We start from the raw sequence: 26,720 nt of genomic DNA, 5'->3' as shown, positions 1-26,720 counted from the left end.
TTCTGTACTGTAACAGAATGTGATGTATTATATTTGAGAGACTGGATAAAATCAGGCTGTCCTCACCTCACAGACGGTGTTAAACAGGTCAGATAACATGTTCATGTCTACATGAGTAATAAATGAGAGCCCAGGAGATGTACAGAATCAGTCAGGAGAGCTCAGATATGTCCTGTAGCTATTAAAGACAATGATGTGAGACGGAGCGAAGCGCTCTTATATGTAATCCCTCCATTTCCCCTAAAGGTCTCATCAGAAGTCTGCTCCGTCTGATCTCATCAATCTACATCTCAACCCATTTCACACCAGCGGTCCCAACGGAGCCTAATCTAGGCCAAACTTTTAAAGACAAGCCGGGAAGGCTTGAGGATGCAAAAGCAGGGAAACGATCCTGATCACATGCAAATCAACACAAGACTCACTTTCAATCCCAGCACATACACACACATCATCCTCTGATCTCACCTGTGAGTTTCAACGGAAAAAATGATCAATGTCAAACACACAAAGAAACAAGCTTGATCTGAATTTATAATATTTGTGCATTAGTCAGGATAGAAAGGAATAAGAAAATGTTTCCCATATCACTTCTGTGGCCGTGCATTCAACCCAGCTGAGTTCTATTTGATCTATGATATTTATCTATTATTTTTATAAAACCATTTGTTTTTCATTACCGTCTTATGTTAGGGATTCTACTGATTGTATTAATAAGATATTGGAGATACAATATTTACCCGATGGGGTTTTCTTATTAACTGTAATGAGTTTATATACTAATATATCTCTCATGAAAAAGGGCTCGGTGCACTCAGATCTCTCTCCACCTTTAAAATTCTTGTTAGAGATGGCCTCGTATGTTTTGAAATACAATTATTTGAGTTTTTCTTCAGATTAGTGGGACAGCAATGGGCTTCATTTTTGCCTCCAATTTTTTTAGCACTGTTTTTTTTTTTGAGTATCATTAAATAGTACAGGTTTATTGACGATTTCATTTGTATTTTTTGGGGAGATTACAATGAGCTAGCTTCAAGAATGCGTGTCCATTTTGAATAATTTTGAAGATGATTTGGAGTTTACTTTGGAAGCAGACTCATTCAGAGTACAGTAAACATCCAAGATATGTTGGGTGCAAAAGTCAAACATCATGAAAAATACATTTTTGGATGGGGTTATCCTTCTAAATGGATTGATGAAGTATTAAATTATGTTTTTTGCAAGACACATTCGGAGTTGCTTGAAAAAGAAGACTAAAGATCAAAAAAACATTATTTCACTTTTATTACAACCCATTCATTCAAATCTTATTTGATTAGAACAATTTTTAAGACACACTTGTACTTGTCATCTGATCCTGAAATGAGAATTGTGTATAAAATGCCTCTTTATTTAAAAGAATACCTGGCAGATGCTCTCCATCAAAGTGACAAATATAGATCTTCTCTGATTCTCTTCTCAGACTACCTGTCCGATAAAGAAATGGAAATCTTCGTTGTGGAAATTGGTAGTAACACCGTTAAATCATCCAAAACAGCACATCAATTAAAATAGAGGATAAGTGAACATAAGAGCTGGACTAGAAGAAAATAGATCAATTATCCAGTTGTGGCCCATATTTTAGTTTTTAATCATGATGTTTCAACTTTAAGATTTTGTGGCATTGAACGGGTTAAAACGCCACCTATAGTTGGTGATGATGAGCTGCTCTTATAGAAACACCAGTGGAAATGAATGAGAAGCATTTATTTAATTCGATGTTATATTATAATATATATAATGTGTTGTTTTGATGTGATGAGTACTTTCATGTTGGACGTATAGAATGTGATTAGTAATTTGATGAACTCTTGTAGTGATGGGTGATGTTTCTATTTTTATGTGAACTTGTATTCTCACATGTTAGTATTTGCCTGATGAGGTCACAAGACTGAACATTGTGAGACTAATTAAATGCATCTTGTGTACAAGCACTGATAGTGTGCAGGATTTTTTCTTTTTGCTATTCTATGATATTTACGAAAATCAGTGCCCGTATGTATTAAACTTGGACTTTCTTAAGAGCCTTTTATAAAGAACCTAAAAGCAACTTTTAGTAAAGTTTTACTTAAGTTCTGACTTAAGGTTGTAAATAAAGGACTTCATTGATTTAAACACAGAATGGCCACCCTGACCTCTGAATCAGCCATACGGAGCAGGCAAGGGGGAAGTCAGAGCATCATTGCACCATTATTCATGACGGAATAAAGACATTACTTAATCCAGACATAACATTTATATATATTTTTTAATTAATTTATACTGTATATTTAGCTGCAATCCATAACTTATTGGGTAAAACAAACTCAAAATTTTGTTATTGTGCTTGTACATAAAAATCAGTGTTGAAAACTGTCTGTCTACCTTCCCCTGAATTACAACGTTGAGCTTATAATAGTAATTGATATATTGAGCAGTACGCTTTGTGTGAAATTTGACATCGATCCATATGAAAATAAATACATAAAGTAACCTGCAATTTCCTTTTTCAAACAGAGATGCAAAAGTATAAAATTGCATTTTCAAAAATTTCGCAAAAATATTACAAATATGCATCCATTCTGGCTTGATTTCATACACTTTTAATTGAGTTTTAACAGTTAATTTAAAGAATTAAGCTGCTGCATGACACCCTTTTATAGTACATAAAGAAAAGACGACAGCTGTAAATCTTTAAAATGATCTTATATTTTTTATATTATTATATTATTTCATGTACTCCCGGTCACCATATGTTTCCAACGCATTGTATCTTTGTTGTAAAGTCCATGGTATCTGCCTTAAGTGTAAGAATAAGAGTAAAAAACGTCATTCTTAGAATTTTGACACACTTAAGAGTAACATTTTACTCTGAGTGGATACAATGAAACATTTGAACATTTGACACTCTGCTGATGTCTAACATAAACTCAAGCAATAGACGGCTTCTGTGTTTTGTCTCAGTCCGCTCGGTTACATCCGGCACACGTAGCATCCATAGGGAACAATGACGCTTTTACCCAAGATGCACATGGGATTAAAATCAAGGTTAATGTTAAAATTACCCAAACACTACATCATACATCCACAACCAAAAAGGGGAACGGCTTCAAACTACATTCTCAAATATGATAAAAACAAAGTAAACTTTTGCACTTCTGAGGCTTGATCACAGAGGCACTGTAGTCTGTCAGTTTACTGAAATGTGTTTTAGTTAACATATATTTATCCCATGGTGACGAAATACCTTAGGCTTATGAGAGCGAAAGAGGCTCGACAAATAGGTCATTTTCACTTAACTGTTGGAGATTTTAGCTGCCGTACGTGATCGCCCTGCGTGCATCGAGTCTGTAAGAGAACGGGTGCAGGGTAAAGGCTATATTTACCAGAATTACTCGTTCTCACAGCAAAAGTAAAGGTGAGAAAAGTGCATTGGCATGTGTGACTGAAGCTGTGTGCTTAGCTGTCTTTGGATTTCTAAAGCATCCGTACGTCACAACAGGCAGACTTAAGTACTGGTAGAATGTGAGTGGAAAAGCCGACAGCGCACCTCACGGGCTAATGTGTGTCTGCCGCTTCAGCTTTAACCGCACATTAAAGAGAAAAAAACCCCACGGCTCAGAGCTCTGACACATGTGGCCTGCGGTGCCGCGTGACTCTCTTACACGTCGCCGGCAGCAAACAGCTCGCGTGCCCGTGATGGAGAACTCCTTTAGTCATGACATCCCAACATCCCATCATCACCATACATACAATCCTTCACATCTTACATCTTATTCATTCAGTAAATAAAGACAGAAAGGAGGGAGCAGATTGTGATCTTTGCATTAGATATCATGTAAATGATCTAAAGACCAAAGGAGTTTGATAATCATGAGAATAACTGAGGGTTAAAGATTCACTGAGAGCATTAAACTCTGAACACACACACACAGACAGAGTCATTTGTTTGTGTCTTGTTGAGGAGAAGAGCTTTTACTTGAACTCATTGTATAAAGAAAGATAAAACATCCTGTTAGTGTTCTCTGAAGGAAGGAATGAAGTCACTATAAGAATCCATCCACAACACCTTCACAAGATAGATTTCAAAATGATGGCTCACATTCTCTAGCAGACACGACCGGAATGAGAAATGTGGAATCTAACTCTTCACGGCCGTTCTAAAACATTATTTCTTTTTTGTCTTTTGATTTGGGGGTCAAATTTGACTTTAAGACATGCCTAGCTTCAGCCTAAAAAACATTCACAAGCTTAACAATGTGCCTCTTCCTTTAATTCATAGAAAATACTCTCATCAAATATGAATAATCTCTTGAGTTGTGTTTTACTGAATGGAAGATGAAACGAGAGTAAACTTTGATGAAATAAAACTAATAACTCAACATGAGGGCTGCTCGATTATGACAAAAATCTTAATCACGATTATTTTGGCCAATATTGAGATCTGATTATTTAACAATCATTTACTTTTAAGACTACATAGAAAATTAAAGAACGTGGCTTTTAAACTGTGAATTCAACAGAAAAATAAATGTAAAGAAAAAGCACAGCTGAACCGCTGTAGAGGAAGGGGGTGCGCTGTAGATTTATACCACAAGAAAAGAGAGGATCTTTGCACAATGGAACGCGGCACAATAATCATTTTACCTCTATTATTTTGTTTCTGTAATTGTTGAATTGATGATTTCGATTACTTTCGATTTCGCTCTACTCAACATGAGAAACTCACGAGGATTATTCTCCGATCACAATTTCACAAAACGTGATATTTCGAAGTGTTCTTTTAAAAGCTGTAAATTTAATTCTGAAAGTATGAAGTGAACGGCTTGTTTTTTAACGCTGCCAGATTGCTTTTCCACTTTCATCAATTCTTTCTCTAAAGCGAGTAAACAAACTGAAGAAATGCTATTTGGTTGACATGAAAACTGAAGCATTCTGCAGCACTCAGTGAAGTATAAAAATAATTGAGAAGTTCTCACCATCCATGTTCTCTTCTTTTCTCCCGTGTCTACGCTTGAACGATCTGTGGCTTTGGCCTGCAGTCTGGAGTCTTGGCTCCGTGTGCAGAAACTCAAGCCACGCAGCCAAATCTTTACTGATAGTTGGATGTGACCGATGCAGAAAAGCGTCACCCCGGCGCAAACAGTTTATCACATGTTTAACTAAACAACAGCCTTTATCTTCTCCACAGTGTCGTTGAGTTAAAACCAGCAGCTGTCGGCCAGCACCGCGCAACCACGTTTCATTTGCTTTTGCCAAAGTATTGCAGCATTTCCACCGCATTCACGAGCCGCACGACAGCTGCGCACATTACGCATTCAGTCAGACGTCTCTGCGCTCACCGCTGAGAAAAACATGAGATTTAATGAGGTAGATCTCATGATAGAAAGCTCACATGTCTTTTCATATACTCCACACAGACATGTGCTTACTGTAGCATCACTTGTGAGACCTGACGGAACTCTCCGGGGCTCAGATGAAGCTCGACTCAGACATTTGCACTTCATTGAAAAGCTGCTTCAATAAAATCGTGAACGCCTCCTGTTTTCCTGTCACGAGCCGGAGGGGTTCCAGAAATAAACATCCTCTCCAGCTGTTAATTAAAGGTGAATCAGGCGGTCTGTGGCAAAACGCATCAAACAAACAAATCAGCCGTTCTTAAACAAAGCGCTCAATGCCGGAGGACGCCAGGTCTCAGACCCTGACCAACTTCATTGACGGCTATCGACAGGTTCTCCATCCCTCCCGCCACGAAAGCTTTGACTTCACGGGTTCCCTCACGTCTCCTCTGATCTAATCTGCTTGGACTTGAACAATGAACGGCCTCTAAAGTGAACGCGGGTGCAAATGAGAATTGATGCAGTGCCTATTGCCTCCACCTGTGTGATGAACGACTTTGAGTCAACTATCGGATGAGCTCAGGAGCGTCGACGCCCGGCGAGGGAATGACGCAGGAAACGTCCGGTCCTTCCCGTTTGTCAGCGCGAGACAACAGCCACAATAGTCCAGGTTTCAATTACACACCGATGAGTTCCTGAGACAGCAATAATGAGAATCAAGCAAGAAATAACCTTCTAAAAATAACGTAAACGTGTACTTGAATGTCAGATTAAACACTATCATCTGTTTTCAAGACGTGGTGGTATCAGATGGTTTGCTCTGGGGACGGTTTCCAGCATATAACATCGATGTTTTCTCTTCCAATAGAATCTGCTGAAGCGGCATGCTGGAAATTGCTTATGTGCCCTATCTAACCAAGACATCACCACATAAAATACAAAAACACCACATGCAGGCATAAATGTGCATTCCCAAAAGGCTAAAAGACTAATTCATGTGATGAAACTGCACATGCTTTTTAAAACAGAGATTAAACACAAACACGTCTACTTTATTATCTCCGTGGGGACAGTCCATAGGCATAATGATTTGTATACTGTACAAACTCTGGATTTCATCCCTAGCCCTTAAATCTAAAGGTCATAGAAAACTTTTTGCATTTTCAGATTTTTTTAAATATTGTTCTGTACGATTATAAGCTTTTTGGTGATGCGAGTCCCCTTGAGTTGTTGTGCATTAGGGGGTTAGGTCCCCACTGGGATATCAAAACAAGGTCTCACACACACTTTTGGTTCATTATCTCCATGGGGACAATCCATAGGCATAATGATTTATGTACTGTACAAACTGTGTATTTTAAATAATAATAAAGAATTGTTTTGCATTTTTTAATTCTAAAAAAAAAAAATGTTCTTTTATTGTAAGCTTTTTAGCCAATGAAGAACTCAATTTTGGTCCCGACGGTGACATGAGTTGTGTGCATTAAGGTTTAGGTCCCCATCGGGATATAAAACAAGGCCACACACACACATGCACAGACACAGACACAGGGGCACACACACACACACACACACACACACACACACACAAAATTGTCAAGGAATTTTTGTATGTAAATGTATGTTTAAAAGAACACAGACACTCTGCTTTAAAGACTTTAACGCAAGCAACAACAGAGTTCTTTATATATATAAGCACACAAATCCGACAGATTAAATACCGCGGTATCATTTCATTACGGTCTGATACGGTCACGGGGATGTAAAAACTGCGCGAACATAAAATAATCGTGGCAAAGCACACAGCAGTAAATGCGCAGCTCTCTCTCTCTCTCTGTTTAAAGATGGTAACAGAGTGTTTTGGACATGTTTGCTCTGCTATCTCTCAGTACTCTGATTAAACGACGCTGTAGATGTTCAGTCTAGATTCCTGCACACAACGCGATAGTTTCGGCACGTTCTGAATCAGTGACGATGAATGTTTGAAGTAATGTGTCGCCGCACGCGCAGGTGAGCATGTGATGGACGCACCTGTGTTTCCTCGCGAGCGCTCCATCGCGCCGCGTCTCCTCTCGAACCTCCGGCGCGTCCCGCAGAAGCGCTGAACTCACGCGCGTCGCGTCGCGTCGCGTCTCTCACACACGCGAGGAAATAATCGGAACCGCTGCGTCTCCACAAGCGCCGAGCGCGACACTGATCACACACTCGAGCTGAGTTCAGCGCGAGCGAGCGTGCGCGCGCGTGTTAAGGCGTGCGTGCTCTGTGTGCGAGCGCGCGTGCGTGACCCTTACGAAAATTAATCATGGTTTTATTAGAATTATTAGAATTGACTAGAAATATAATTTTAAAGTTCAATTTAACCTATTTAATAGTACATATAGGAATTTATAGTCTGTTTAATATTTGACCCGTGATTCTCTTTATCTTAAAAGTGTTTTTCTCTCTGTGTGTGTGTGTGTGTGTGGTGCGCGCGCGCGCGTGTGTGTGTGTGCGCGCGTGTGTGTGTGTGTGTGTGTGGAGTTGTGAGTCGTTTTGTATGTGGGTTTGAACCGGTGTGTGCGTGTCTGTCTTCTGTGTTTACACCTTTTTTGTTTTGACCTGACTTGACTATTATAGTAAAATTGTAGTAACCATATCTTTGCAGATTAAATACGATTTGTGTTTCAATAAATTGACGACAAATATCAGGATAAAACTGTGATTCATTTATAGAATGGGCGCGCGCGGACCAGTGTGCGCGTGCGTGTGTGCAGTCGCAATGAAGCTGCAACGATCTCAACACATGAATGAACTATTAAATATTTGTAATGAATGACGTTTGAATATCTTGTATTGAAGTTCACCTCAGAACAACCAGATTTCCGTGAGAATTTCCTAATGAAGATCATGAAAATAAACGTCAATGTCTCTGTATTCATGTAAACATGCGATCTTCAGTATATTTCTTACACAAGTCACATAAAAAATAAAGTTCAAATAAGTTCAAAGTAAAAAACAACAACATGCCCTTTAATACCTAACTCTGACATAAATTTGGTTTTATTTAATTCGATCTATCTATCGACTTGCAGAATCGTATTTCTTCAGAAATGCCACAAGAAATCAGTTTATATGTAACAAAACGTGAAAGTCATGGTGCTGGTACTTTAAAATCAAAGTCATTTCTATGGTCTAGTTACAGAAGCACTTATTCCTGTAAAAACTCTCATGTTTGTTTTAAACATGTGAAGAACATGTGAGAGTAGCAGACAGTGATACATGAACTCATGTGCTGCTGATGTTTCACTGTGAGCTGAATGTACAAACACAATTCAACCGAATAATTCAGCAGTAATCCAAACTATTGATTTAAGAAATGAACACTTACTCCACTCGTTCGTGCATGAAACGCACACACCATCATACACAGATCAGATTATCATGAATTATTCTGTGAGTTTTGTCAACAGATTCAATCTGTAAATTAATTTCATGGATGGATTGTAATTTGTAAAGCTGTTGTGTTGACTGTGCAAATAATGTCTGAAACATCTGAGGAACACATCACGTTCTGTGTATTACACAATCAATCAATACACCCGATCGATATCTTTCCTGTCCAATTTAGACACCGTCACATATTCTTTATTTCCCTCTCTCTTCTGCACAAATCATCATAAACAAGCACACAGCGACATCAACACACCAGTGTTTTTACAGCTCTTTCATCCATTTGCATTGTATCCAGAAAACAACAAAAGAAAGTACATGTTAACCAAACACAATACTGTCGACCTTTAAAGTGAATTACATCAAAATAAACAACACACAAGCAGGAAGTAGTTTTGTGAGTAATGAAAGCATCCGGAGAACATCACATCGTGGGTTTTGATTTTATCTCCATGATGTCCCTTACAAAATACATTCAAGTGTGCTTAATACCTTATCCAGACAGAAGTCTTGCAGTATAAAAGATGGTAAACTAGCAGTTTACTGAGAGTATACTTGAAAGTGTGGAATTGTGCTACACATATAAATTCACATAAAACAGTAGATTTACAAGTAGTACGTTGATATTAGTATACTTGCTGCAAACAGTTAAGTATAGACTTAAAATATACGTGAACTATACTTCAGTAAAATGAAGTTGAAGTATACTTCTTACCCTGCGGGATTACAGCAGATTACAACAACGCTGAATAAAGCTTTAAAATGGGTCAAAAGCCCCCCGGAGTGATCTAATCATGTATTCTGTCTTTCTTGTCTTACTGTCCGTTCGGTGTGTGAGCAGCAGGAATCTTCAGTGTGTGAAGAAGAGCAAAGAGAAGTCAAGCTGAGGTCACATTCATTTTTTAACAGCCGACTGCTGTCACACAAGGACCGACATCACAGACACATTGTGTAGAGCTGAGGAGAGCTGATGTGAGCATCCACAGAACATGTCTTGAGATCTGTGAGCACTGAGCAAAGACAATATACACATGCACAAGCGTATTATTAAAAAAGAAGAGAAACCTCAGACAAAAAGTCTGACTTTAATTCTACGCACCGCTGGACTCAATAAATACACAAACTATTTAGAGATTCATTTCTGTTCAGAGGACATGTATACGTGTGGCAGACGCTATTATTCAAAGTGCATTTAAATGTATCGTATATATTTTTACTCGCTACTGTATGTGTGTGTTCCCTCCAAATCATTCACTTACCAAACCCACTCCTCTCTAAAACCCTTTGTCACTACAAACACTCATGTCACAGTACATCTGCTGAACAGCTCCTTTTAACTCTCACAAAAGAAGAAATATAGGTTTCAACAACAGCACATGTCCGTGTTTATGGGTGTTCCAACTTTTCTTTTAATATTTCAGTATTGTGGAGCTCTCACTGTGATCGATAAAAGACTGTGTGTCAGTGGACAGAAACTTTGAAGACGTCCACAACACAGCCAGACACAGAAGTCTAATGTATGAAGAGAACTCAAGATAACTGTTATAGTCTTACAGCTCCCACAGCAGTGCTCACGGCACATAAGAACAAACACTCCACACCTCTCTCTCTTTCTCTCTCTCTCTCTCTCTCTCATAAGATCATTCAGACACTGGATGTTTAACCCATCTGATGCTCATGTTGCTAATGAACATTTTTATCTCTCGCTCATTATTAAACACGTGAAAAGACGAGAAAACATTCATTAGGTGTTTATGTTTGTTTCAGCTTTCCTCATTTGTTTTACAAATGCTTTCCTGTGGCTCAGTGGTAAGAGCGTGACTCTAGCTATGCCGAGCAGTGTAATGCAATGTAAGTTGCTTTGGATAAATCATCTGCCAAATGCATATATGTAAATGTAGACAAAACAAAACGTTCAACAGAAGTACGAGTCCAATTAAAATCTAATTAAAAACAGATGTAGTGTTTGTGAACTTTAATCTCGGAGCTGTTCACGGATAATGCCCAACACTTAATGTTATTTCATGGTTTATATTTGGACATAAAATTACCACGGAGAGAACGGCCAATATTTTCCACTGAAGGTTTAAAGGGATAGTTCACCTAAAAATCAAGACATTTTGTACTCACTCACAAAACGTTCTACACATGTCAAGACCTCCCTGTATATTTGGAACAGAAATAAATATATTTTTGATGACATCTGAGAGCTTTCAGGTCTCCTCAATGACATCAAGGTAATTCTAAAAAAAAGTAGTGAAGACATGGTTGAAATACTGTATCTGATCATAGTGGTTCAATTGAATCTTTATGAGGCGAAGAGAGTACTTTATGTGCACAAAAAATAGCAAAATTACGAATTTAATCATCCTATTCTTCTCTTCCTTGTCAGTGTATGACGTGAGTTCATGAGAGCAACACAACACTTGCGCATCAGGGGTGTCCAAAATGACAAAATTTGGATTTCAGGGTGAAATTGATGTAAAGCAGACGCTTCTCCACTCTGTGTGAGAATGTTCAGAAGATTCACTTTATTAATCGAGTAAGAAAGCCACACATCATCATCACAACACAACATCATTTTGTCAAAGAGTTGCTTAATCAGCGTAAACGCTTTTACTTCTGCCGATCACTTTTCTCTTTCATGTATTCATGTTGAAGGTTTGTTGTGTCAAAGATGAACAATGTGTCTCATTTTCAGATTCTTGCTGATTTGAGAGAATGTGATTGGACCTAAAGGAAGAGTTCTTCTAAAACTGAAATCTGTGACATTGAATATTTCACAAACCTCTACAGCACAGTCTTTCTTTTATATTTATTATAACTGTGCAAGGACAGACAGCCTGATACTGGGTAAATAAAGACAGATGTTTTGTTTGAAATCTTTTATTTATGCATTGCGGTGTGTGGACGTGTCGGTTTGTTCTCCATCATCTCATAGATCTCTAGCTGTTTCTCCAACCGTTCGCTCGTGTTCCAGTTCAATTCTGGACAGAATTTCATGCTCTCTAAAACTCAATTATAGCCAGAAAACAGTGAGATGAAATTTCAGTATCATGCAGAGATGTCTAATAAAAACAGACTGTGTATTAACAGAAAGATAAAGGTCAAAGATAAACACAAAAGTTTCCGGACAGATCAAGAGTTAGAGCGCTAGCACACTTTCATCTCATAGAGCCAAATAGATTTACATGCGCAAACAGAAAACTCTTTACCTAAAGCTTTAGCAGCGAGATGAATGATAAAGATGGGGCCGGTGTGTGTGGATCAAGTTGGCGTGGGCTGCGGGCTCCCCTGGACTACTACATAACAGAAACAGAAAGAAGACTATGGATGACATGGATCACGGGAATACCAACCTGCTCTCCACGACACAATTCCCCTCGGATTGTGCGAAGGAAGGCATTTTCATTTTCTAGATCATTTCAAGTTCAAGGAGAATCTCCGCAGCTCAGATGGCCCTAGAAAACGCTCGCTCCATGGTCAACAAAACTTTTAGTTGTAACAACTTCATTGTCTTGGACGATCTGGATTTCTTCTTCATACAGTCTTGGATAAATGCAGGTGATTGAAGTCTCCTCTCTGAGCTTGTACCCCGTGACTTTACATGTTTTAATAACCCTCGTCCGACTGGTCAAGGAGGAGGGTTGGCGACGGTTTATAAAAACATCTTCATTGCAGACTGTTGACCACTGCTTATCCTGCTAGCTGTGAGGTCCAATTAATTCATAACAATTCATTTAGTCCCATATTGATCATTCTTATATATCGACTAACAGCATTGAATAATTTTAACGAAGAATTTGCTGACGTTTTAGGGGACATCCTGACTAATCATGGTTTTATTTTAATTATGTGGGATTTTAATCTTCATGTTTGTTGTGCAGCTAATGCTTTGGCAAAGGACTTTTTAAATCTTATATCCTCCCTGAACTTTGTGCAATGGGTAAACCATCCCACTCACTGCCTTGGTCATACATTAGATTTGATATTAACTATGTCATAGTAGCGGCTGATGTTGTCGTTAGTGATACTGTCTCCTCTGATCATAGACTTGTGATCTCACCACTCTTCTTACTTCTTCATCTCCTACTATACCAACTCAAGCATGTTAGTCTTGTACTTTAATGCATTTTCTAACATGTATTTGGAGAATTACCTACCTATTACTTCTGAGCCGGTGTCCTTTGACTTGAATGTTGATGATCAGGTACATTCCTTCAATAACAGTTGTTGTAATATTTCAGATGCTATTGCACCATGAAAGCTTCTTAAACTAAAACGCAAAACCCAACCATGGATGAACGGTGTTATTAGGGCGCTCAGACAGCAATGTCTCCAATGCGAGCGAAAGTGGAAGAAGGATAGAAGAATATACTATGAAATGCTAATAGATTCTCTATCTAATTTTCAAAAGGCTGTCAAGAGTGCAAAGACGAAATATCTATCGGAAATGATAGCCAAAATTTCTTACTGTTCCCAAATTTTATTTTCAACTATTGACACTCACATGCAGACACTCACAGAGACGTCTTCCTCGTTATGGGAAAATTTCCTCAAGTACTTCCTAGATAAGGTTTATAATGGCCGAGCTCAACCATCAACACTGATGAATTCTACCACCGACCACATTTTACCTACTAATCGCTGTAGTGGATTTGACTTGGTCTCTTAACAGACTTGTAAAGAAATCACTCTAAAACTAAGATCCACCTTTTCTCCTCATGACGTGTTGCCCCTACGGTTAATCAAACAAATCTTTGATACTATAGGCACAGACTTAGTGAACAGAATACATAACTGTCTTTTGACTGTTTCAGATGATTTTGACACTTCCGTGTCACCAATCCCAAAAAAACCTTCATCTGACCCCGTAGTTTTCACATTTTAGCTATACAAATTTTATGATCAAACGATCTGATAGAATGGTATTTCAGATATATTTCAGTCTGGTTTTAAAAAGCTACACAGCACTGAGAAAGTCTATAATGACATTCTAATGTCCAATGATGCTGGTAATAATCGTAATACGATGACAATAATGTTGATAGATCTCAGATATCTCGCTTGGAGCGTTTTATCGGTGTCAGTTTGTTTCGACCCTTCCTGTCCAACAGAAGATTCTCAGCAAATTAGGGAAGCACTCTTCTTCTGTTGCTCATGCTACATGCCGTGTTCCTCAGGATCAACTGGCACCGATACTATTCTCACTATAAATGTTACAAATTGGCTCAATATTAAGGAGATTTGGGGTATCTTATCATTGCTATGCCGCTGAGACACAACTTTACATACTAGTTACGCGTTACGACACGTCTACCATAAACCAACTATCAGACTGTCTTCAAGATTTAAAAGCGTGGCTATCCAATAACTTCTATCACCTGAGTGAAGGTGTTCTGTTTGGGCCAACTGAAAAAAACTGATCTGAGCACTGTTCTCAACTCAACTCAACTCAACTTTATTTATATAGCGCTTTTTACAATTTTCATTGTTACAAAGCAGCTGTACATGAGACGCATTGAATACAAGTATGAATTCTAAAGCAGCCCCCCCCCAGGCAGATAGTGCAAAACAATATGCAAACGGTGGTGAGGAACCCAAAACTCCCATCGAGAAAAAAAACCTCAGGGGAACCCAGGCCCAACCAGGGGATTCCAGTTCCCCTCTGGCAAAAGCTGCTGCCTCTGCACAAGCTCATCAGTGCTTGCACAACAAGGCTTAATAAAAAATATAAAAATTAACAATCTGTTGACCTGGGTTCTCTCACATCATGTCATTCATATGTTGCTAAAGATCTGGGCTTTATTTTGGACAGCGCCTTAAAACTAAAGAAAAAAATTAACACGGTAGTCAGCTCCAGCTTTAACAAGCGAAACTTAAACCCTTCCTTAGCAGGAAGAGAATTGAGATAGTAGTTCATGCTTTTATTTCATCACGACTTGACTACAATCGACTGAATCATGGGCTGTCTGTCTCATCTATTCATAGACTTCAATTGGTCCAAAATGCAGCTGACCGCTGGCTCACAGGCAGTAAGAAAAGGGACCACACTACACCTATTCCTCGTTCACTGCACTGGTTATTGGAACAGTATTGTATTGAATTCCAAATCTTGTTGGTTGTCTACAAAGCCCTGAAGAATCTCTCTCAATATCTGTCAGAGCGGTTCACTGAGCACAATCCAGGCAGATCGCTCACATCACAGACCGGTCATCTTCTACGGGTACCTAGATCTAGAGTAGGATGAAGGAAGGACAGAGCCCTGGTAGTAGCTGGCACAAAGTTGTGGAACAGAATGCCTTTATTTATCAAAACAAACCCAAAACTTCAAAAGTCTTTTAAAAACCCATCTGTTTTCTTGTGCGTTTCATGTCTTGTGAAGGTATAATGTTCATTTCTGTTAATCGACATAGGAAACTTTGTAAAGCACTTTGGTCAACCAAGTGTGCTTTATAAATCTAATAAACTTGAACTTGAAACTTGAAAATGGAAGAATTGAATATGTGTTATCCTGTGAACTGAAGATGAGGACATACGAGTGTAAAACAAGTCATCTGTTCGCCCTTAAAAGAGATGCTGAGGACTGAAATGAGAATTCTGCTTAATAAACACGACATACAAATTAGATCTCAAATAGAAAAACACGAGCATTATGTAATATTGTCTGCTGTCGTGACATGTTGAATCAGGTACAGTATAAGTTATGATCTTTTTGATCACAGTGTAATATAAAATAATCATTTAAGAATGAATTCTTTGAGGTTTTCTACAGTCTAGAAAGTGTTGGGTTGTATTTGACCCATGCTGGGTAAATACTGCACAGAACAAACTGTTGGGGCAAAATAACCCAAAGGTTAATACTCGTCACCTATGAGACCTGTACACAAGTGTTTTCTGTCGTGTGTCTGAATGAATCATGTGTCAAACATATAATTGTGTTTTCATTCACACATTGTGCTGTTAAAAAGATATTCATCTGCTGTCGTCTGAACATACTGTATGTGTCCTTACATGAAAATCTCTCTCTCTCTGTCTCTCTCTTTCTCTCTCTCTTCTGTCTCTCTCTCTTCTGTCTCTCTCTTTCTCTCTCTCGCTTCTGTCTCTCTCTTTCTCTCTCTCTCTTCTGTCTCTCTCTTTCTCTCTCTCTCTCTCTCTCTCTCTCTCTCTCTCTCTCTCTCTCTCTCTCTCTCTCTCTCTCTTCTCTCTCTTCTGTCTCTCTCTCTTCTCTCTCTCTCTCTCTCTCTCTCTCTCTCTCTCTCTCTCTCCTGTCTCTCTCTTACTGCTCTCTCTCTTCTGTCTCTCTCTTTCTCTCTCTCGTCTGTCTCTCTCTCTCTCTCTCTCTTCTCTCTCTCTCTCCTCTCTCTCTCTTCTGTCTCTCTCTTACTGTCTCTCTCTATCTGTCTCTCTCTTTCTCTCTCTGTCTCTCTCTTTCTGTCTCTCTCTCTCTCTCTCCTCAAGATTCAAGATTCAAGATTCAAAGGAGCTTTATTGGCATGATAAAAGAAAATTTACATTGCCAAAGCACAAGATTAAATATAAAAATGCAGAAATACAGATTAGGATAAAAAATAAGATAGAATAAAATTAAAAGTCTATAAGTAAAAATATATATATACACATCTCAATATAAACAGAAAAAGAGTTTAGATTAAAGTTCTCAATGAGGGTGATAGTGTCAGTTTGTGTGTGTTGTCCTGTCAGTGTTGTGTTGTGTTGTGCTGGTTGTTCTTTGGTCGTGGCAGGACTTGACATATCTTGCAGCAGGTTTGAGCTTCTTGACTTTTCTCCCAGTATGTATGAGATCTTGTCCTTTTGTTGAAACTGGTCAAAGTCTTTGTGTAAGTTTGTAAACTGGGGGAAGAATGTTTCTCTGATGTGTGTGTAGTTGGGACAGGAGAGGAGAAAGTGCAGCTCTGTTTCCACTTGATTGTGTGTGCAGTGTGGACACAGTCGCTCTTCTCTCGGTGTCCATGTGTGTCTGTGTCTGCCCGTCTCTACAGTGAGCTGGTGATCACTGAGTCTGTACATGCTCAACACTTTTCTTAGTTTAGGGTCTGATACGCTTGTGAGCTATTCTGACACTTTATATTCTCTCTTTAGTGACAGATAGCATTCCACTTTACTTTGCTGAGCTGTTGCTTCTGTCCAGTGTTGGAGATTTCTCTTTTTGTATTTTCATCATTTGGTTTAGTCTGGCTGGGGTTTGGGGTTGACTTGGGCATGTTTGGGGTTGTAGAGTTAGTTGTGAGATCAGTTGGATGAAGGGGTTTCTCTCTGGGCTCAGCTCTTGATGACTTAAGGCTTTGTGATGGAGTGTGTCTGTGTCGCTGTTCTTAAGGTGTGTGTAGAATTTTAAAGCTCTCTCTCTCTCTTTCTCTCTTCTCTCTCTCTCTCACTGCAAATGACTCACACTTATGATTTTGACCTATTGAGAAAAATCTGTCTGCAGGCCTTAATCTTACACCCCACATTTGCCTGCTGAAGAACGTTGGGTCAGAGATGTTAGATAAGTAAATAAAAGGCAGAAGAGCATCTATGAATCATTTGAGTCTGTAGATTCCCGCAGCAGTCCTGCAGACTCAAATGAGGGTCATTTTGTCGGGTAATGGCGTCTCTCTCTCTAGAGAATCCTTCAGTTTTGTCTGTTAGAACAGCCAGCGACAGAGAATCAACCTCTCAACAGGACAGAGAACAAAACACACGCTCAAGTGCTCTCTCTCTCTCTCTTATCTCGCCCTATATTTACATGATCTTTTTTGTCATTCTCTCTTTCATGTGTCTAACTTCCCTCTTTTCTCACATATCTCGATCTGTTTCTCTGTTCATCTGCATCAGTAAAGCTCATCATTATTCATTATTATTCTTGATGAGAGCTCATCAGAACAACCATTGACTTAATAATGAAGTTTTAATCTTAAATTCAAGAGGAGTGTGATCATTCTGTGCTGTCATCAGGCTTGTTTGTCTTTAAGTCGCTTTAACAATTCTGAGAAGATAAAGAAACTGTATTGAGAAAGACCTAACAGCAAATTTATTTTATTTAAGTGAAACCCTATTAAGTGGTCATTTCTGTTTGATAGCTTTAACAAAGCAAAATGGAAATCCTCCTCCTATTCCCTCCAGAAGCTGTTTAAATCGTCTCCTGTGCACAATAAAAGCCCCGAGATCTCACAAAGAACAAAATATTTCTCAACAGGAGAGAACATCATCAAAGCTATATGTTAATATGGGTTCATACTTTAATGATTTTTATGATATTGATACCAAAATGAAACAGAACTGAGAACTTTATAAGATGTGGGGATCTGGATAAGATCACCGTGAGAATGAGAACATTTCTTCTGGTTGACTTCATCGCTCTGAGAACCTCAGCGAATGAAAACTCAAAGAAGAATATTTCATCAGAATGTGAGAGAAGTGCAGGAATAAAGATTTCATTAAGAATCACGAGATTATTCAGAGGAAAGATTTCAACATGCACTGAGTCTCTTTCTGAGGCCTTCTCAAAGATGACTATAGTTGTTTCAGATGAGAGTCGGAAACTTAACCAACTAACTTCATAAAGTTATAAGCAGCGCAGAATATGGGCCAGGGTTCAACTTCTTAGTTTGTTTCATATGTGAAGAAGAAACCCAGAACGTGGATGTTAAATATGTAAATATATGTAAATAGAGATGGTGAAATGTTCCTGCAAATTTTTATCTTCTCTTGAATTTGCTCATGACTTTATATTAGTTTGAGAGACTTTATATAACACAAATCAAACACCAAATAAACTCCAAATACAATCCAATGGAATCACTCTACATCAGGGTCAACAAATACTTTTCTTTCAGGGCCAGATTCCAAAAGTATAAATAACATGGGGGCCAATCTTTTTACCATATCCTCATTATTTATTATTTTTGTTATTTATTGCATTTTGTTCCTTTATACTGTTTTTTGTCGCAGTTACTTATAGGTCATATATTAAAACATTCACACAATATTGCATCCAGTATTTTTGCCTTTTCATGATATTTAATTCAAATGGATTTTGTCTTTTAGTATTTTTTTATATTCCTTGATGCATTAGTTTACCCAAAAATGAAATTGTTGTTAATTGACTCACCCCCAGTCCCCCAGTTCATCCAAGATGTGGGCGGCACTGTTTTTTTTGAAGAAGTTATTATGAAGATATTTAGTTGAACTAATAAAAGTAAAAAGCGAATACATTAATCTGTGAAAGAAACTATTATCGCATCTTCAGGTGAAATCAATCGCATTCCTGTGCCTCACACACTTAGAAGGGCAGATCCTTGTAGTGTGGAGTTCAGGAGGAATAACTGTTTAAATCATACATAATCAATGTAGTAGTAAAAAACAACACAGTGTTCGTACTCTGAGACAACCGTTCATGTAGTGCACTCTTCTTGGCAGTTTAGCCTACTTTCAAGGGCACAAGACGCGTTTTGGAACATAACCTATCGCGTGCGCAAACCGATTGGCTGTGATTGGAGATTCCCACATGGAAAGAACCTAGATGAGGATATATGCACATATATGAAACCTAATGCAGTATATATGCACATATAGGCAAAATTGAGGTGCATACAGTTGTGTTCAAAAATTATTCAACCCCAAATGCTGTAAATGGTTTTAGGAATTTAGTGTACATTTGTAATTGTATTCAGAATGAAATTCTACAAGGACTTCTTAAAGAACCATATGCAACTAAAATGACATCAATTAGTTTTGTAATACAGTAGTAAATGTTTCTTTTGTGAATTCTTCATTGACATAATTATTCAACCGCTTAAAGACTACCACTCTGAAGAACAGAGGTTCAATGAAGTGTTTTCAATCAGGTATTGAAAACACCTGTGGATATCAGGGAGCAGCAATAAAGCCTAATAAGCACCAATTAGGCAGCTTTAAAATGACTGCGATACTCAGCTCCTTCTAGACATTTACTGGTGTGGTTACAAACATGGTGAGGTCAAGAGAATGGTCCAGGAAGACAAGAGAACAGGTGATTACTCTTCACAGGAAGGGCAATGGCTATAAGAAGATTGCAAAGATGTTAAACATACCAAGAGACACCATAGGAAGCATCATCGCAAATTCAAGGCAAAGGGCACTGTTGAAACGCTACCTGGTCGTGGCAGAAAGAAGATGCTGACTTCGACTGCTGTGCGCTACCCGAAGCGTAGAGTGGAGAAAAGTCCCCGTGTGACTGCTGAGGAACTGAGAAAAGATTTGTCAGATGTGGGTACTGAAGTTTCTGCTCAGACAATACGGCGCACCCTGCGTAATGAAGGCCTCCATGCCTGAACTCCCAGGCGCACCCCCTTGCTGTCTTCAAAGAATAAGAAGAGTCGACTGCAGTATGCCAAAAGTCATGTGGACAAACCACAGAAGTTTTGGGATAGTGTTCTGTTGACTGATGAAACAAAATTAGAACTGTTTGGGCCCATGGATCAACGCTATGTTTGAGGAGGAAGAACAAGGCCTATGAAGAAAAGAACACCTTGCCTACTGTGAAGCATGGCGGGGGGTCAATCATGCTTTGGGGCTGTTTTGCTTCTGCAGGAACTGGGAAGCTTCAGCGTGTGCAAGGTACCATGAATTCTCTTCAGTACCAGGAGATATTGGATGACAATGTGATGCAGTCCGTCACAAACCTGAGGCTTGGAAGACGTTGGACCTTTCAACAGACAATGATCCCAAGCATACCTCCAAGTCCACTAGAGCATGGTTGCAGATTAAAGGCTGGAACATTTTGAAGTGGCCATCGCAGTCACCAGACTTAAATCCCATTGAGAACCTCTGGTGGGACTTAAAGAAAGCAGTTGCAGTGCGCAAGCCTAAGAATGTGACTGAACTGGAGGCTTTTGCCCATGATGAATGGGCGAAGATACCCGTAGATTGCTGCAAGACACTTGTCAAGCTATGCTTCACGTTTAAAAGCTGTTATAACTGTAAAAGGATGTTGTACTAAGTACTAAGATTGAATGTCACTTGGGGGTTGAATAAAACTGATAATGATGTGAGCTCAGAAAAGACATTTGTGGTTATTTCATTATAAATGTTATGTTATTTGTCTGACCTACACGTGCCTCTTTGATTTAATTGTAAGCAGATGACTGAATGATCATAATCAATGTCAAACCGACCAAAACAATCAATTTCAGTGGGGGTTGAATAATTTTTAACACAACTGTATATGTGCATATACAGGCCATATCTGTATTGCTTCTTTATATCCACATATAAGCCCTATATGTACATACAAGATATGTCTCCTATATAGCTCATGGCAGGATCTGGTGATTTTGTAGCTCATATCTCACTTTGGCATCTGTCATGATGCCTAGCTCATATTTAAAATCAAGGCAATAACTAACAAACTAAAAAAAAAATGCAAAAAACGATGTATGTGCGAACACGTGAAATTGGTATCACATGTAATTGGCATGTTATGGAATTTATCTATGCAAATAAGTGAGAGGAGATGGAAAGCTATGATGTCTACACGTTTTGCTGAAACATTTACAAGGTCAATTATTTCTTGTATAAAGATAGTGGAAAGGAAGGAAATGTATAACAAAATGGTTTGTCGTTTTTTTATTTTGTCAATCAAGCCTTTTTTTCCAATTTCAAGTCACTTCCAGATTACAGCTCACATCCACACATTCAGATTACAGCTCACATCCACACATTCACCGTAACATCCACAAAATGCAATGCAAAATGCAATGTTTTTTAGTTTGTGACGTCTGCATGCGGCGTAGTTGATGATGTCATCGGCATGCGGCATTCACGCCGAAAGATACCGGCTGGGAGAAAAGATGGCGATATCAACATTTGAGATCCGCTATGTCTTACTTGAATGGGGACTATACTATTTTAGCCCTCGACTGTGTCCTGCATTTTTCATTTAAAGATTTTCGAGAAGCTGGTGGAATGAAGAAAAGGCCGCAAACCCTGGCCGGTGCAAACGGGCCAGAATGTTTGACGTGGCAAGTATGATATACCCTAACTTTAGCTGACGTTATGTAGTTACATACCACATTCAATGGTTTTGCTCGTACTTAAAGAAGTGTAAAATGGATTTTGCTAGGTACCTGGCTGGCAATAGCTTAGCTTTCTGGCTCATGTTAGCTAACTAATTTGCTAATGTTAGGGGAAGTCCAATTGGGACTAATGTTAGATTTGGTAACGTTAAACATGATTAAACGTTTGCAGTTCATGATAACATTTCAATTTTATTGCACCAGAATTTGAAAAAACTCTCCAAATTAAACTGTGTGCAATCGAGAGGGAGAAGGAGGACACACAAGGGCAAACAAATCGTCCTCACATCCCAAAATCAAAGTACAGTGAGCAGCAGGGGCAGACTGGGAAGGCTTCAAAGAAAAGGGTAACTGACTGCAACCAATTGGTGCTTTACTTAAAGTGATCTCCCCCTCTCTCTTGTTTCTTAATGTGTAGGCATGTGTGTAGGATTGTGCTTGTGTCATCTATGATGATTTCATGTGCTTTGTTGACAAGATGTATGTGCAAGGTGGTGTAACTTAAGTTAATAAGAGTTGGGCTAAAAGTCAGTCTGTCTCTCTCTGTCTCTCAAGGTTGACAATAAAAAGGGAGGGACTTCAAGATATAAGCACCAGGAGGGTGAGAAGCAGGAGGAGGTCCTGACATACTTTCAAAGAACAAGGTACACTACCAGTCTGCATCCTGTGTGTGTGGTGTTACACTTCATTCATGATGAGTACGATTTTATGGGGGATAAGGGAATCTTATTTGTATAGCGCTTTTCACAAGACACACAAGTCACACCCAAAGCGCTTCACACATGAAAGGGAGGGGGGTTCATTCACTCCATGCTGATGGTGGTAAGCTACAATTGTAGCCGCTGTTCCCATGGGTTAGACTGACAGAAGTGAGGCTGCTAACATCTGCGCCAACGGTCCCTCTGACCACCACCAACCATTCACACATAGGGATTGGGTGAAGTGTCTTGCCCAAGTGCCTTGTCTGCACCTGCAGAGCCGGGATTCAAACCCCGACCTTCCATCATGGGACGATCCGCTCTCCCCGTTACACTGTACTTGTATGTGTAATGACAATAAATTGAATCCAATCCAATCCCATCTGTGCCACTGTCGCCATTAAATTGCATCTTCTTTTTCCTCTGTTTCTCTCCCCCTCCCTCCAAAGTTTTGCGTGAAGAAGAGATGTTCTTCTAAATACAACCACGAGGAGGAGGAGGAGGCAACGAACAAGGTACACTTCCCAATCTGCCAACAACTGCAGAAGTTGTTCTTTATTTTAAAAGTTTTTTAATCAGGTTGTTTTAAACTGTTGACGACAATGATATAGCCTATGGGGTTGTGTTAAATTTGTGCATGGTCTGTTTTGTATTTGTAGAATGAATGTTTTCTCTCCTGTAAAAGCACTTTGGTCAGCCTGCTGGCTGTTGTAAATGTGCTATACAAATAAAATGAACTTGAACTTGAAGTTGTTCTTTATTTGTGTCAAGCAAACGAAAAAACGTGTGAGTGGCAAAATTTTCTTATCCAAGAATTTTTCTCTGCTTTGGATGCACATGATTGACCGTGTGAATGTTAACAATGCAGTCCCCATGACGGACATGTGCATATGAAAGAACGATGCCGAGCCTAAAAAAAGGGGGATGATGTTGCCAATAAGAATTTCTTTCAGATTTAGCAGAATCCAATCAGAATCTTCCAATAGACGTCTTTACATGACGCATTTTTATTATGATCAGCCCTTTATTCCAAAATATGTGTCCATTGCAGCTGTACTGTAAGCACTTTGGTTCCTGTTGAAGCACAATATTATTATTATTATTATACTGATTTATTATTTTTGTCTTCTCTAGATGCTACATTGAAGAAGCGGCCAGCAGCCACCCAGGGCAGATAGGCACGTATTTCAATTCGAAGCTCACGGACCTGAGAAGATCATGAAGATCAGACGAAGATTATCGTCTTATTTTTGTTCTTGTACTATTTGATTGTTTGTAAGTAAATAAAAAAATGTAAATTTGACATAATGTCTCACAAAATTGCAAGCATCAATGTCAAGCATGTGATGCTCCTTTAAACTCACCTGGGGCAAGTAACAGGTGTGGGCAATATAAAAAAAACACACCTGAAAGCAGACAAAATAGGGGAGAAGTTGACTTAGTCATGGTATTGTGTGTCTGTGTGTGCCATACTAAGCATGGACAGCAGAAAGAGGAGAAGAGAACTGTCTGAGGACTTGAGAACCAAAATTGTGGAAAAATATCAACAATCTCATGGTTACAAGTCCATCTCCAGAGATCTAGATGTTCCTTTGACCACATTGCGCAACATTATCAAGAAGTTTGCAACCCATGGCACTGTAGCTAATCTCCCTGGACGTGGACGAAATAGAAAAATTGATAAAAGTTGCAACGCAGGATAGTCCGGATGGTGGATAAGCAGCCCCAAACAAGTTCCAAAGAAATTCAATCTGTCCTGCAGGCTCTGTCAGTGTCAGCGCGAACTATCCGTCAACATTTAAATGAAATGAAACGCTATGGCAGGAGACCCAGGAGGACCCCACTGCTGACACAGCGACATAAAAAAGCAAGACTACAGTTTGCCAAAAACTTCTTCTGGGAAAACGTCTTGTGGACAGATGAGACCAAGATAGAGATTTTTGGTAAATCACATCATTCTACTATTTACCGAAAACGGAATGAGGCCTACAAAGCATAGAACACAGTACCTACAGTCAAATATGGTGGTGGATCAAAGATGTTTTGGGGTTGTTTTGCTGCCTCTGGCACTGGGGTCCCTTGAGCTGTGTGAAAGTCATCATGAAATCTGAGGATTACCAAAGAATTTTGGGGTCGCAATGTAGGGCCAAGTGTCAGAAAGCTGGGTTTGTGTCCGAGATCGTGGGTCTTCCAGCAGGACAATGACCCCAAACATACTTCAAAAAGCACCCAGAAATGGATGGCAGCGCTGGAGAGTTCTGAAGTGGCCAGCAATGAGTCCAGATCTAAATCCCATTGAACACCTGTGGAGAGATCTTAAAATTGCTGTTGGAAAAGGCGCCCTTCCAATTTGAGAGACCTGGAGCAGTTTGCAAAGGAAGAGTGGTCCCAAATTCCTGATGAGAGGTGTAAGAAGTTAATTGATGGTTATAGGAAGCAATTGATTTCAGTTATTTGTTCCAAAGGGTGTGCAACCAAATATTAATTAAGGGTGCCAATAATTTTGTCCAGCCCATTTTTGGAGTTTTGTGTGACATTATATAAAAAATTGCTTTTTTTGTTTTTTTCCAATACACACAATGGAAATAAACATGTGTATAGCAAAACATGTGTTAATGCAATACTTTTCTGTGAGAAATACTTGATTTTCTGGAAAAAATTCAGGGGTGCCAACAATTTTGTCCATGACTGTATATAGGTACATGTATGCACACATATAGGTACATGTATGCGCATATATGTGCACATATATGCGCATACATGTGCATATATGTGTGCATATATGTGCATATAATATAGGAAAACGGCCAATTTTATATATGTCACATATATTAAAAACCTATATCAAAACCTATATTAAAACATATATGTTCATATAGGTTTTTTCCGTGTGGGTTATAACGTTGTAAATAACATAAAGTTTCTTGGACCTACCGATCAAATGGCTTTATTGGACGTCAATGTACCGTTATGAGCCGCGGGTGTAATGTAGCAGCGTTTTGGACTTTCAATGATGTGGCATCTCAGGACGTGTATTTCTTAAAGGCTCTTCACTTATTTGACAAGTTAAAGCCGCCAGTTGACAAGCTCTGCTCTACAGACACTTCAACAGTTGTTTGTCAGCAAAATGATGTCACTTCCTGTAAAATGTGTCTTGAGAAACCGTCTATTAATCGGAATATTGTATGTAGTCCAAAAGTACATCTACAGCAGATAATGAACTTCAATCTTCAGTTTATGTTTCTCTAGATAAACAAGATTGATGGAGAACTTCTGAATCATTCTGACTTCAGCACAGTGTGCACCACTGCTCTTCTGACACACACGTACACACACACACACACACGTACACACACACACACACACGTACACACACACACACACACACCATATAATGTCATCAGGACCACAAACACAATGTTTCAAGGACTTCATCAAGTATTTATCAGAAAAACAAGTAAAACAGAGCGAGTGGTGTTAAAACAATGATGAGGTTCTCTTCAGTTCACACGACACCAGAAGAAAGTCTAGAATGTAATAATAATCCAGCTGTTACTCTGAGCGTCTGGAGACAGGTTAAGATTTTACAGGCCTCTATGAAAGTGTCATTATATTTTACATCATTTCACAGAGGAAAAATAAACATTCACAACCGCCAACTGCTTTATAATCTACACATTTCAACCTTTGATTTAATATAATATATTATTATTACATTTATATGTCATGGATAATCATCAAACTGAAAAAAAAGGTAAAAATGAAGATCAGTCCAATTTGTATACAGTTGTAGCTCTAAAAATCAGCATCAGTACCCAGAGGAGAATGTTATTGCTCTTGTTCATCTTTCATTACCCCGGAGATTTTGATGGATTCTCATTTGTGTTTCATTCAAGTATCAACGTAGAGACAACAAACTAAAACACATGAAGAGTCTGGAGGTGTGAATGAATGTAGACAGTAGAGGTGAAATCATCCGGATTTGAGTACATTTGATGAGAAATGTTTGAGTTGATATTGAGATCTTTAATCATATTGACTTTTGATAGCAGACGAGACAAATCTTGAAACTCTTCTCAAACTCTGATGGAGACATGTGAGAGATTTCACTGAGAAATATCTGAGACACAATATAACCCTAACACATTGATCGTTTTTCATATTGAGATCTCCCACATTTG

Source organism: Triplophysa dalaica, chromosome 11, assembly GCF_015846415.1.
Source record: "Triplophysa dalaica isolate WHDGS20190420 chromosome 11, ASM1584641v1, whole genome shotgun sequence".
NCBI classification, from domain to species: domain Eukaryota; kingdom Metazoa; phylum Chordata; class Actinopteri; order Cypriniformes; family Nemacheilidae; genus Triplophysa; species Triplophysa dalaica.
Note: the sequence above shows the minus strand (reverse complement) of the source record.